Here is a 14,180-nt window from a genome sequence, read left to right as displayed (position 1 = left end):
AATGCTTAAATGAGTGCAAATTGCACCCAGTGTGCTGCCTTAAACAAACGGATAAGTATAGCAGCCAGATCAATTTACTCGACTATCAGATGTTATTACATGTCTCAGATAAGATTGCTACACTATATTTCATTCTTTGATTACTGTCTAATAGTCATCTAAAATATTATACAGTGAGTCAGAGGAGCTATAATACAAAGATCTTGTGGTTTACAAATGCATTTTTGGTGCCAGTAACGACTATCCCATGATCCCAAGTGTGCTATAGCACTAGTTGCCATCAAAGCAATGTACATTATCAGAAAACACAACCTTGTACGTACATCTTTGATCTTAGATGACACAGCTCATGCAGATTCTTATCTAATATTAACTTGCCAGAAAGCAAAATTTTAACCAAAATTTAAATAGTGAATTGGAATTAAAGGGGTATTAAGGGCAGTTCATCCTTTGGAATTAAATGGAATAAGCAGCTTAAACATTATTGCATTCCTGAAAGGAGAAGTAACATTTCAGATTTGGGCTAGACCGTTATATAGTGTAGACCCATTTAGCTAGACTGATGTACATCTTTAATATCATAAAGTACATCAATGATTTTCTGGGAAGTACTACAGCACGTCTTATTTTTTCATGATTTATTCATACACATAGCAAAGGCACAGCACTGAAGCGGTCCATCCGCTAAGACAGGCAAGGTGCTCCCCCTCCGCCAAGGTCACTGCTGTGACTCCTCCATTTCAGCAGAAGGTGGCATGCCCGTTTATTCAAAGTGTCAAGAAAGACCCATGTCAAAACCACTTCATTTTACCATGTGTATTGGGTCACAAAGAATAAAGAAGGGAGAGGGCCCACATTTTTTCACAAATTCATACTCCTCGAATCTGAAGCTCAGTTATGTTTCGTGACTGAAACATCACTTATGACCTGAGAATTCACATTCAAACCCAGCTGACATTATCTAAACGTCATCATTTTTCATGATCCTTGACAAACCTCTTGCATGCACTGAGCAGAGTGGGGAAACTGGAAAAGTTTTGAGATTCACAGCAAAAAGATTAAGCATTGCAGGAGCTATGCAAACTTACAAGGATGGCATATTTCACCTATAAATATCTTCAATATAGTTATACAGTCTAGATCACCTCAGAAATAATGTTGTATTGTTAGGCTCTTATTATTCATTATTTTAAGGAAATGTCTATTTATGATTTTAGGGATAAAATCTTACTTACACTGGAATCATCAGCAAATCTTGTATAATTCAAGACAGGTCTCTTTCCAGAAATATTTCAGTTGCTAAGGGGCAACAGCAGATCCAGAAGTGCTTGTGCTGTAATAAAATGAGAATATCCTGAAGATGATAATTTATGGAGTTCCTCAAGAACTGGTCTTGGAACTAACATTATTTAATATTTTCATTACTGATTTTGTCACAAAAAGCTGCAGAATATTAATGAAATATGATGGAGACGTAAAACTGGGAGGCATGAATACAAGGAGGATCAGAAGGAATTTATCACTTGCACACTGAAATAGAAACAGGATGAAATTTGGCAAAAACAATTACTGTGGAACTGAGAGCAAGAATTCCTGCCTTGAGCTTGGAACTCAGTAAATTAAATGGCAGAAGAGAAGAAAAAGCTGTGGATATTAGCTGATCACGGGATAACTAAACCACTGTAATGCAGCTGTGGAAGCATCAGAGTGGAGTCTAGTATTTCAACCAAGGTATTTTGGACAGAAACAAAGAAGTATTAGTGTGATTGTTAAAGTATTAGTGGGACTTTCTCTAGAAGTGAGTTAACAGAAATTTCCTGTTAAAGAAAGATTATTTCAAATAAAAAAGCTACAATGACAGAAAAGTCTGTCCTATGGGGGAGCCTGGAAGACACTAGCTGCATTAAACCTAGTAAAATAAAGCCTGAGAAGCAATATAGCTCCTTTCCATAAATACACTATGAGCTAATCATTAGGAACATATGAGAGCCATTTACGTTAAACAACTGTATATACACACGCATATAGCAAATAGATATAAACCGGATGGAAACGAGCCATCAAAGACGAACAGTTCTGGAACATCCTCCTAGCAAAAACTTTGCAGGCCAAAGACTTAAATAATACGGAAATGCAGACTAAGCAGCTTATGAAAAGAATTACATGCTATGGTTACCCCCCACCCCATACTACGGGGCTGGTTTCCAAGAGCCGGGGGGCTGATGAAGAGTGTGGTCCCGGTTCCAGCTGAGCAGGGGAAAAGTCCAGGGGCCGACAAGCACAGAGCAGTTCTGGGAGGCTGGTTGCGGTGCTCGAGAGAGGAGCAGCTTTACCAAGGCGTACGGAGAGACCAGAGCGACGCAGGCGACGCACGAGAGCGGTCAGTGCTGCCGATGGCTGTGGCTCAGGGGAGATAGTGCCGCACAGGCTGGCAGGATGCACGAGGTACAGGAGGAGCCTGGAAGTGGAGGTGAGGCGCAGCTAACCAGAAAACTGACTGGGAATTAATGAATTGTGTGCTTCTTATTTTCCAGCTGCTTGGCTTGAAGGCCTAAACTTCACCTTGAAGACACCACTACTTGTAAACTCAGATCCTAAATCGTCTCACACTGGGCACTTAGAGATATTTTTCGAGTTAATTTCTCCCTGCTTCAATTCAACTAGAATCAAACTGTAACTATTCAATATTTTCTACGAAAATCCATCTAAAAATTATTTCATTTCTGGTTGAAGAAACATTTCATTTCAGGGTGCATCAACAACCTGAACACTAAGGCTGTTTCATAATATTTAAAGACTTTTCCCACTAACATACTGCACTTATTTCCTAGGCTAGTTTCCCCAGGAAACCATACTAAACTTAAATATACATTATCACAGCTGAAGATCTATACCACAGACTTAAAATGCCTGATTTAACTGATGGCAGTAATGGCCTGTTATCCTTATCTACATAGCTGGTATAGTTAGGTAAAACACTTATTTTAAGTTTCATACACCCCTGAGAGAGCTCTTGTGTTTGCAGAGAAATGGAAGCTAGGTACAGGCTGCATCAACTTGATTGAAGAAATCACCAATGTCTCAAACTCAACGTGAGCTGTAACAACTGGTAGCATTAGAAAAGACACTTTTTAAGGGCATGAGGAGTATAATTACAAAGGTTATTGAGCAGGATAGCTACAGCACAAAACCATTTAGGACCTGAAACATCTAGAAAAACTGGTGGCAACCCTCTCTTCTGGTCTGAAGTGGACAGCAATATTGAGAGAGCTGCCAGGCAAATACAGACACTCCTTCCCAGACACACTCAAGAGCACATCGGAGCAGGAACAATGCGGCCCTGAGTAAGACGGAGAACAACTACCTTAGCCTGGCCAGAAGCAGCTAACTGCTTCTCCTGGATTACTACTCTCAGAACCCAGGTTTAATCTTATTTCAAGCAAGACACTGCAGCTGAGCAGGTGACTGTGCCATCCAGTCTTATTTTGCCAGCCCATCAGCGGCTGACAGCAGACGGCTTAGTGCGGCTCAGGCCATTCGAGCTGCAGCTGAGGAGCACTTCATTGGACAGAAGGAAGCAAACAGTTTTGGAAAGGAGAAATGGCAGTGGGAAACATCACCACTGGTTGCAAGAAGTGAGATGAGACCACAAAGAAAGATTTGACTTTAACACATAAAGCCATCAATGTGCATGCCATGTTGAGCCTGACAGAGTGGAGAATCTGCATGCTAAAGGCAAGGAGAGATGGCTTGACCCAGAAGGATGCAAACAGATGGTACCTAGAAAAGTTGTTCTGATCCTCCTAAGTAGTTGCATTGCAATACAGCTAATATTGGCACAGTTCCCATCTGTAGTGCTCTCAGGCTGGCTGCTGACCAAGCCATGTCAGTGTTGCTGTCCATATGCGGCTCTTTGGCAAAGTCCAAATGTCATCCGCTTCTTGGCTGCCCAGGTAAATTTTTTCCTAGGCTGACATGTAGCACAGACAGAAACAAAGGGGTTCTGGGCAGATTCAGGAGTTCTTGCTCTGTTCTCCCTATAATCTGCTCTGTTGCTTGAACAACTTTGCTCCTTTATCTTCAATATCTTGAATAGAGCTTTGCAATCTCCTCCTTGAGACTGAATATGTAAGTCCAAAAGAGACAACCAGAACTAAACTATCTGAAAAAGGGGACAACTTGACAGGGGCACTACATAGTCTTGCCAACTCCCTATCCACAATTATCAAATAGGGCACAGCTAAGCAGATTTAAATCCCAACCTCTGAGAAACATGCAGATAATATCTATGGGATTTATATGTAATACATAATATATAAATCCCCTGCCACCATCAGCTCTTCAATTTTTCCTGCTTTCCACAAATGACAATAGCGCAGACAGTTCCCTATCTTTCCCAAGAATGACTGGAGACTCCTGTGTTATTCCTTTCCCACCCTGACTTTGCTTCCCCATCAGAAAATCTTGTCTCTGTGCTTCACTCAAATTAGTAAACAAATCAAACTATTTTGATTTGGCCTTGTGTGACAAATAAATATTTAGGAACTTGGATTCTTGTTTGATGCTGTTTATTTGCAGCTATTAAAATGTAGAACCTTAACAATTTACACTTGGTTGCAAGCTACTTTCTGAAACAAAATGTGGGCGTTTCTTTTTGCCTATCTGGTTGGCCTAAATTGTTGCTTGCTTAGAAAGCAATACATGCTATAACTAAGATTATAAACATTTATAATTATTGAAATTTTAAGCAATTATAATTATTGGTAAGCTTCACCAATAGAACCAATTGGCTACAATCCTTTGGTTGTGCTCTCTTTGAAAATCTAGTTAACGTAATTTGTTACAAAATTCTATATGTGTACTTGTGCATATGTGGGTTTAGGCAATTTCTAAATTGCATGATTTTAGACAAAGTAAGTTAATATATGATGTCTAGACTTTCTTTCCCACATGACTCCAGCATGGAAGGTTTTGACCAGCACTGTCCCAACCTGCATAATTTATACATCTGTAGCGTATTTTCACTGTACACAGGCCAAGTTCCTAGAGTAATCTGGCCAAAAAACTTTTCCAGTCATTCTTGTTTGATCAGTCAAGCCATGATCCTAACACTGACTCCCGTATTATTACAAAAAAGAATGGGAACCAAACACAAATTTGCTACATAATGCTTTCTCCATTAAGTCTGTTTAACGTATAACACAAAATCACCTGATACTCGTGTTTTGCTGTTCTCACTTTTGTAAAGGAAGGTTTTTTGTTTTTATTTGTTTTTTGTTTCCCTAAACTTGCAATTAAATGTGATTTAATTGTGAAAATTTTGGTCCTAGAAGAACAAGCCTATTTCATTGCTCAGTATTTCTTTACTTCCTTTGGATTACCTGCAAAGAGCTTTGTGATGACTGATATAATACTGTTACACCTAAATATATGAAATATAAACTCAATTTTTGTTCAGATATTTCTGTGAAAAGACATTCATAAATGTACTACTAAGACCAACCAGGCTTAAGGATATTTATAACAACTATTTTTATAAGAAAATGCTGAGGGTAGTGCAAGTCTAATTTTTAGTGTCACCTCTCTTGTACATTGTAACCACATTTGGAGAAAAAATATAAAGCTATGGATACATTTTACTCAGTATTAAACTGCAGTGACTTTATGGAATGGAATGGAACTACCTTGGATTTACTTCAGTTAATCATTCAGACTGCAATTTTGTGTTTTAATTTCACCTCGCTATCTGGAGTCTCTTGTGCTGACTTAAGCAGTGCCGGGACAGTACTTCATGATCAAAATCCACCAAGTGTCCTATCAAAAATAGAACTGAAAAAGTCAAATGACCTTAGTTCTAGGGCTCAGTCTTAACACATTCCTTAACAGCTTGTTAGGATGGATATTTTACAGAGTAATCAGCTAGATTGCGTATTGTGAAAATAGGATAAAGTACCATCATTGTCTTCATTCATTTAGGATCTTCTTATAGCTCATGCAGCAGTAGGACCTGTTTGGAAAACAAAGGTCCACGCTGAAGTTCACTAGTGTGGGTTGAAATACTACTCGTTGCTAGAGCAATCCAAACAACAAACCTTCTGTTTGTGGCTGCATGCTTCCCCAGCAAGAAGAGGAGAAGATAACTAACCCTCAAGATCCTGACAGTTTCCCGGTTTCCAGAATAGTGAATACTCGCTCAGGAATTTTGCAGAGAAAGGTGAAGCGGGTCTGACAAAATAATGTATCTTCCCTCTGACTCCTTCCCTGTCTCCAGGCCAGACATCGCATTGCAGTTCTGACGTGCTTGGCTGCATGTTGTTTACCTTTTTATGCCAAATCTCTGAGGCTCCTCTGGGGTTTCTGTAGCAGCTCAAGATGATGAGATGCAGCAGATGTCTTTCCTGTGAGATTTCTAGGCTCCTTTTGCAGGGTCAGGGAGCTTGGGTCCTACCGACCTCTTTCGGACAGCCCTAGGGCTCTCGCCCCGGCTGCCCCTCGCTCCCCGGCGCAGGTGGCTGGCGAGGAAACGCGCAGACGCATAGGTGGGACGCGGACGCTGCACCAAGCCACTGCTTAGCACTCCGGTCTCATCTGGCCTTTTCCTGAGCTGAAAACTGGGCACTTTTGCCCATCGCTGTCAGGTACAGAGGGAGAAAGGAGGCCCCGGGCAGCCCTGGGATGCTGCATCTGCAGGAATTAGCCACAGGCAATGCCTTTCACTTGCTGTCTAACCACACAGCAAACTCTGAACTCGGGAAGAGCCGTTTCTTACCATCCTCCCTAACCCCCGAAGCAGCCCTCCTGCTGCAAATAAAACTCAGTTATACTTACAAATAAATGTTTCCTACTTCATGATCCTCCTGACAGCAACGTCAGCTTCTGCAGCACTGAGTATTTTTGGAACTAGCTTTTCCAGAAAAATGGGATGCATTTCACCAGCAGCCATCTATGGGCTCATTTCAGCTTCAGAATGACACATGGAAAATCCTGAAATCATACCTTCACTAAGAAATCTACAGAGACGTTGCTGTGGTTGAAACATCCTGTTTCTTTTAAATAACTTTTACTAACTGATTGTACTGCAGAGCACTTCCCTAGGCTTGCAAAACCTACATACCACTCTTCTCAAATCTACTTGCCTTCACAATATACATCAAGCTCTCTGGACTTAGAAAGAGCCACCTATATCCTGCTGTCTGGGCATGTTACACATATAAATTCACATATACATATGTACACACCTTTATAAGTATATGTATATATAAATATAAAAAAAATCTTTCACTGTCCCTAACCAGAAGCTACTATATTAGTTCCCATTTACTTTTTTTTAAAGAATAACTGATGTAATCTGAGTAAATTGCGTTCATAATCACAGACACCTTGCTTCACAACACAGTTACAAGCTACGTTTTTCATGAGATAAAACATGGAGAATGAGCCGTGTGTCTGCAAAATGAGCCACATAGAAGCAGTATCTTTAGCTTTAAATGTAATTCACAAGAAATCTTAGGTGCTTAATCATTCCTACACTCTCCCTCCTTGGAAGCAAAACACCTTGGGGTCAGATTCACTCACAGTCTAAGATAAAGTGGTTCAGATCAGTTCACTGTGATCACCCTGGTGTGATTTTGAAACACTTCAAAATCCCAAGACAAAATCCATCCACGTTCTCCTTCCTCGCTAGAGAGATTCGTGACAATCTCCCTTTCATGGTGACAGTTTGTCCCTCCAGGCTAGTCAAAAAATCTTCCTCCTCTGGGGCAGGGAATGTAGTCGGAAACAAGAAAGTCCTTTACCTTCCTCGGTTTCAGTGATAACGTCCGCCTTTGGCACTGAGTTGAGCCAGTTCCTTGCTGGCCCTGCCCAGCCCAGGGCTTGCCCGGCCGTTCGCACAGAGCTAGGGAGAGATCCCTCCCTTCCCGCGGGAACGCCGAAGTCCTCCTTGGGGTCTTGTCTAGGACTGTACTTGGGTTTCCAGCTTTCCTGGTAGAAAAGATAAAAATTACGTATATAAATATACATAGAGATAAACAGAGATCACATATCTTTGACTGTCAAGGAACTGGATTTCCTTCCTTTATTGGCCTGCCTTCAAATTTGAAGGCATTTTCCACTAATAAGCAAGTTCCTGTTAACTCTGCTAACTTGCAAGGTACGGACACCTAAGTAAACCAAACAAAAGCTTCCCATAGAAAACACAAGTTAATATTTAAAAAAATGTTGCTGTTTTCCATAGCAGTGGTGGATGATAGTTAGATTTAGGACTAGTCACCTAAAACCTACGCAGCATAAAGAATTGCTTGCATATGCTGAGCAGCAAGTGCCGCCTTTGCGGGGATGCCACTGGAAAGGATGTGCCACGCGACTAACCCGATTCCCTGTGGCAGGCGGAGCGGGAGGACCGGGGTGCCTGGGGACGGTCTGACCGCTCAGGCTACCTAATGCTGGCAGCGAGTGCGCTCTGCCGATAAACCCATACAGCTACCACTAAAATACAGCACGTGCTTCTTTCCAGGGGTTGCTTGTGACACAGAGCTGCACACAAAAGATGTTCGCCAGGGCCTAAACAACTCTGATTTCTCGGTCTTCATGTTCTCCACTCCTCTGCAAGAGCAGCTGCATCGCTTCAAGCACGCTGCGGAAAAGGCACTCCCTGGAAAACCTCCCGTCCTGCGCTGCGCCTGCTGGGACCTACAGCATCGCTAGTGCCCCACGGCGTCCCAGCGTGGTTTGACCTGAGGATGGTCTTGCTTGTGGTTGAATATCTCGGGTTAAAGTACCCAACCGTCACTTAAGTGAACGCTCACACGACGGGTCTGACTTGAGTCCACGGTAGCTGTGTGGGCAAAATCTTTGCAGTAACAGTAGTGAGTTACAGCTTTTGGCTTTTCTGTTAAAGTTGTCAAGGCATACTCTTTAATTTAATTTCATCATCCTCCAACAGCTTTTTATGGTGGCTACAAGGGAGAGTGAATTTATTTATTTTTTACAAATCCCATTCACTTTGCCATACTTACCGTACTGCTGACATTAGTTATACCAACAGAATTTGACACAATATTCCTTAGCTAGTATTCTTCTTTAGCTATGGTTATATGCTAGATAGTTTTTATGTCCATGAAAGAAAAAAAAACCAAACTCGTCTGTATTTATATTTCAAAGTTATTAAACTTCTTTTATCTCAGAATAGCCCAGAAGATTAACTTGTCTATATTGACCTTTCCAAGCAGTGTCAGAAGTGGGAGTCTGGTGCAGAAGTAGGTGTGAAATGTAAACATGCTTGAAGGCCTTTTCTGTGCAATTGTAGTTTAGTATCATCTGCCAAATTTAAATTCTTACTTATAATAACTTATCTTAGCCTACAATAGCTCTACCAGACAACTGCAATCAGAAGTGAGTGAGTGAGCGCAAGCATATTTCATGGTTCGTTATAAAGAAATCAGATGGAAAAGCTTTAATTTTAGTCATCTTTGTTTTGTTCTTCTCCATCAGACTTCAATCTCAAGAGACTGGTTCCTTCTCCTGACTGGCATGATGCTTATTGCCTGCTTCAAATATTTGACTGGGTAAGTATATAGACAAATTTAATACTGCAGATCAAGTTTTACTTGGACCTGGGATGACAGACAGTGTGAATGTCTAATCACAGCCTCTGGCCTCCAGACTGACCAGAGAGAGAGGGGCTTTACAAGGAAGACAGGGTTATGACCACCTTCACCACAGCACTACAGCCACTGGCATGGGCTGGTTGTAATAGAAAGCTGTGTTCCTACTCCTAGGTCCCAGTTATGTCCAGATAAACTTCCAAAACATGATGCATTTATCCTGGAAACGTAATTGCAGATATACGCCTTTCTTTCTGCATGCAGTTACAGAATTAGTACTTCACGCATAAAGCCCTGACAACTCCCCTTTCAATATCAGGTTGAAGGGTGTTAGCTTTCTGTCACAGCCAAGGAGTATGATTTGAAAACTGGCTCTCGTACCTATGTCTGTTTTGAATACTGGAAGAAGTATGTCAGCAATTTTCTGAATTTGCTCTTAGCTTGCAAGATAATTTATTACTCATGATGATGGAGCAACCTGGCTGTGCCTGGCTGCACAGAAATCTCAAAGCCTGCTGCAAATTTACCTATGATTAGATTAGCTTCACTTCAAACTTCTTGTTCTGAAGCAAGTTAATTGCACATGAGCTGTTAAAACTTGCAGCTCAAGGCAAAATGGAAGTGTTGAGTTCAGAAATGTCTGTTTGCTTGTTTAAATTGAATTCAGAGGCACAGCTGGGCTGTGTGGCTCACTTGCTGCACTTCAGTGCTGCAGGAGCATGCGTGCGCTCCAGGGACTTGTGTGTCAACCAGAAGGGAAGAAATGAGGCTTTATGTCTGGTCTCAGCCCACTGTCCCTCAGCAGAGAGATCGGTGCCACAGAGGGCGTACTGGCAGAACCGGGAGGAGTGCCTGTGACTGGCGTTGCAGCAATGTTCCCCCTGGACGGAGATGGGGTGCTCCTGTCTGCCTCTGTGTCCAAGAAGAGGGAGGGAGCTGCTCATCCTCATACGCTCACTGCCACAGCTCTGTCCCTGCCTGCTTGCAGGAAAGAAAGAAGGATGCTAGAAGCAAGTACTGCTGGTGTGTTTCTGTTGCAAGCTTGCAGCAACGTAGGAGAGACGCCATTTGAGATACATCACAAAATGTGCAGGGGTCTGCAGGCTTTGCAAGCTTCTAGGAGCACCAGAAATAAAATGCATGCCAAGATCCAAATCCTAGCCCATGATATGGAGAGCAATACCAGCTGCTTTCATAAATGACCGGAATAACAGCAGAAGCCATATCGTGCTAATTTTCCTCAGCTGAAAACTGCCTGCTGTGCCAGCGGAGCTGCCTAGCAGACCAAAGTGTATCAGGCTCTGTGGTTTAAGCCTCAGGGTTACAATAACCTTGCCACAGACTGAAATCCCAGGACTGTCAACTCTCCCTTCTGGAAAGAGAAAATGAGTATCATGCATTTGGTGTTGCATGTTTCTTTCAAACAAGATAGTGCTTTAGAAGTAAAGGGTGTGATTATGTGTCTGATCCCAAAGCACTTTCTTTAAAAGGAGGGGAGATGGCTTTTCTTTTCCCTTTCCTCCTTCTGCAGAATGATCCTCACTGACCATCCTCTACTGTCAGAATACTGGAACTGTGGAATGCTCAGTAATCCCAACAATGATATATATATATACACACACATATATATAAAAGATCTTGTACTAGCACTCCATTAGAATAATATACTATCCCAAATATTATAGAGAATATATTATGGCTTCAATATCCTTGTATATTAGATGGCAGTTATTTTGATATTAAGTATATTGCTATACACTGCAGTTCGTATTTTGGGTGCTGCATGATATGCAACTCTAAGATCCTATCACCCTCTGCAAAGGAGCCAGGTCCAGCAAAGGCACAGTGATGCTCTGGGATTGATTGCACGCTTCTGCCTGGTGAACAAATATACACTCCGTACTCAGTTTCCAAGCTAATGGGTCCTTCAACACAGTCCCAGCAACAGCTCTTAGCTAAGCACAGGAAGAAGGGGGAGACGTCAGAAAGTCTGAGCTCAGTTTGGAGGGGCTGATCCATCTGGCAACCAGCCTCACTCCAGTGGTAAATTTTGTCTTAAACTTGGACAGCATCTCAGGGCCAGCTGCCAAACTCTAGAGGATATTTCCCCAGCAGCAGCTAAGTGGATGACTGCACATAGACCTTACATTGCCAGTTCTTGAGTTGTTTCATATCTAGTGAGATGAGCTCCCAGGGCTGCCTTGTCCTCCTAGATGCTTTTGACTGACACAACACTGTAGTACTGCAGTAGAATTTATTACAGTTTCCCAACAGAGTTGCTACTCTTTGTCACTTTAAAGTAAAATAAACTCTAATTGAGCTGTTCCCTCTATTTTCTCTGGTGCTGTCTGATCAGCCCTATGAATCCACTCAATTTAAACGTACGCCTCTGCAAATTCTTCCTCCACGAGCCGCACTACTAATGACATGGTTTAGGTTACGTAAGATGTGGCACAGGAAAGATACTGACTTAACTATTAGCTCCCCAGGAACATGCCAAATACTGTTATAACATTTAGGTGAAGGAGATTTTAGTCTGTCATTTCATTCTCCTGCTTACATATATACCTACTGATAAACCTTACTTACGTTTAGGGAGACAATGCAGAATCCAAAGGGCTGAAGCCAGTATCAAAGCATTGCTTCCCCTCTGTGCTGCAATTATGTGTTATCTGTAGCACACTGCGCCCGTAGTGACATGGAATTTATTATCACCTTAGGGCTGCCATACATTATACATTAAAGGCTAAGTGTCCTAATAATATAAGCACGTGCACTGCTACCATGTCTCCTTCTGAAGCCACCCCCCGAAGCCAGCAGGAAAACTTTGCAGGCTAAAATTTCACATATATTTGCAGTTGCATGTCCTAATGAATTGTTCAGATTTCTGCGCTCACCAGACAGAAGACAGGAACTCCCAGCCGCTTGTCGCGTACCGCGGAGCGGGGTCAAGCCCTGCTGGTGGGAGCAGGCTGGGCTCACCGGGCTCTGCTGCCGCGGAGGAGCCCCGGGCAGCGCAGCCCAGCGCGGCTCTCCCAGAGCAGCTCTCCTTGACCACTGCCCAGGCGGGACAGGTAGCTGCTGGCAGAGCTCGTACTGTTTAGCCAGCCTTCAACAACAGAGCCTCTCTGGGGCAAGGCAAGTCTTTCATGAGCTGCTTCCCATCACCCCTTGTTTAAGTTGCCATGAACGCTTCTTTTAGAGCAAATGTTATTAAATCATGTCTTTGTTCTCTACATGATCTGGATGAGCATATTATACATGAACATATAACTGAACAGTGGAGATGGCAACCATAGCTCTTTATAGTTGTCAAATGTCCTCTTCAAGGACCACAAAATAATAATAATAAAAAATCACCCCCTTGAAAATAGTAATACTGACTTTCTGCAAAAGCTTTCTGTTTCGGGCAACACAGAAGTCTGTCAGTGTCTGTTATTAAAGGCTGCTGTGATTTCCTCTGTTGTTTCATAAAAGAATATGCCCAAACCATCTTTCACTTGGCAGTAAACATGCATTTATTAAAGACATTGAGCTGTGAAAATTTCACAGAAACCCCCCCCACCTTGGGACTCATGCAAGATTGTTTCAACATCAGATTATGAGTTGTAAATAATTGATAAACTACGCAATTATCACTAAACCAGTCCATCACTCTCATCAGATTAAACCCGTATGCATAAACATGCACTGTTGATGTATGTCATTTTTGGAATAGAGTCACAAAACAGTTATTTATGTGTCAGGCTTTTATAAATGGTTCCATTCAACAACAGAGGAGAGCTTCCAGAGGCAATGAGCAAATCAAAAAATGCTTGGTTTAGCTATAATAATACAATATTATTATCCTGCACTGTATCAGTATAATTATCGTGGTCCTGCCTCTACAGACCAGAGATAGTATTCCCAGCATAATACAGGTTTCCATAGAAAATTAAGTTCAAGAATTTTAGAGATTTTTATGGAAGTATTATAAGCCTCAACAGTTTTCATTACTGTCCCCATTTTTACAGTGTTAATCATTCTATTATTGCTGTTAGAGTGTCAGACCCAAACAATACAAAACGTTATCCCATAGTAGGTTCTATCAAGACATTCCCTGGCCCAGAAGGTCACAGTCTCAGCAGATTTGATTAAAAGAAAAAAAAAGTGAGAGAGAAGAAAGAGCTCAGTAGTTGTCCTGCAGGGGAGAAACTAAAGCTAAAAGTGACTCAGAGCCAAAGCTCAGAGCAGACTCTGGTATTCTCCCTCTGTCTTGGACCTGAGCTATAGGATTATGTTTTCTGTGATGATGGAATGAACTCTGACAATCAAAATCAGAATAATCCTGGCCCCAAGGACGTCTGCAACTGAAAACAATTGAGAGTTTAGTGGGATTTTTGCTGAGCAAGTTACTCTGCGGCTAAGCAAAATGTTGGCCGTACTCCAGCATGGGGGATCACACAGATGAGCTGGTGCCATTACATCTTGTCTCGACAGCCGAAACGCTTTGGGAAAACACCTGTGATGCGAGGACACGTCATGCTGCAGGAACCTTGCCAAGGCAAACCTCTAATCCATGTGAACACTGTGCTG

At 42.1% G+C, this 14,180-nt stretch overlaps 1 protein-coding gene across 1 annotated transcript in view; it reads right to left on the bottom strand.

Moving 5' to 3' along the window:
- Positions 1-1,049: 1,049 nt before the first annotated feature.
- Positions 1,050-14,180, bottom strand: part of ANO3 (anoctamin 3) — a 304,803-nt gene continuing 291,672 nt past the window's right edge. The window contains exons 30-31 of the transcript XR_010389446.1: positions 7,797-7,983; positions 1,050-1,333 (exon numbers count right to left, since the gene is read on the bottom strand). The gene's annotated coding sequence lies outside the window, so the exon portion shown is untranslated. The remainder of the gene's footprint in view (positions 1,334-7,796; positions 7,984-14,180) is intronic.

This window comes from Dromaius novaehollandiae, chromosome 5 (assembly GCF_036370855.1).
Source record: "Dromaius novaehollandiae isolate bDroNov1 chromosome 5, bDroNov1.hap1, whole genome shotgun sequence".
Lineage (NCBI taxonomy): Eukaryota > Metazoa > Chordata > Aves > Casuariiformes > Dromaiidae > Dromaius > Dromaius novaehollandiae.
The sequence above is the reverse complement of the archived record's forward strand: the minus strand, read 5'-3'. Positions and strand labels throughout refer to the sequence as shown.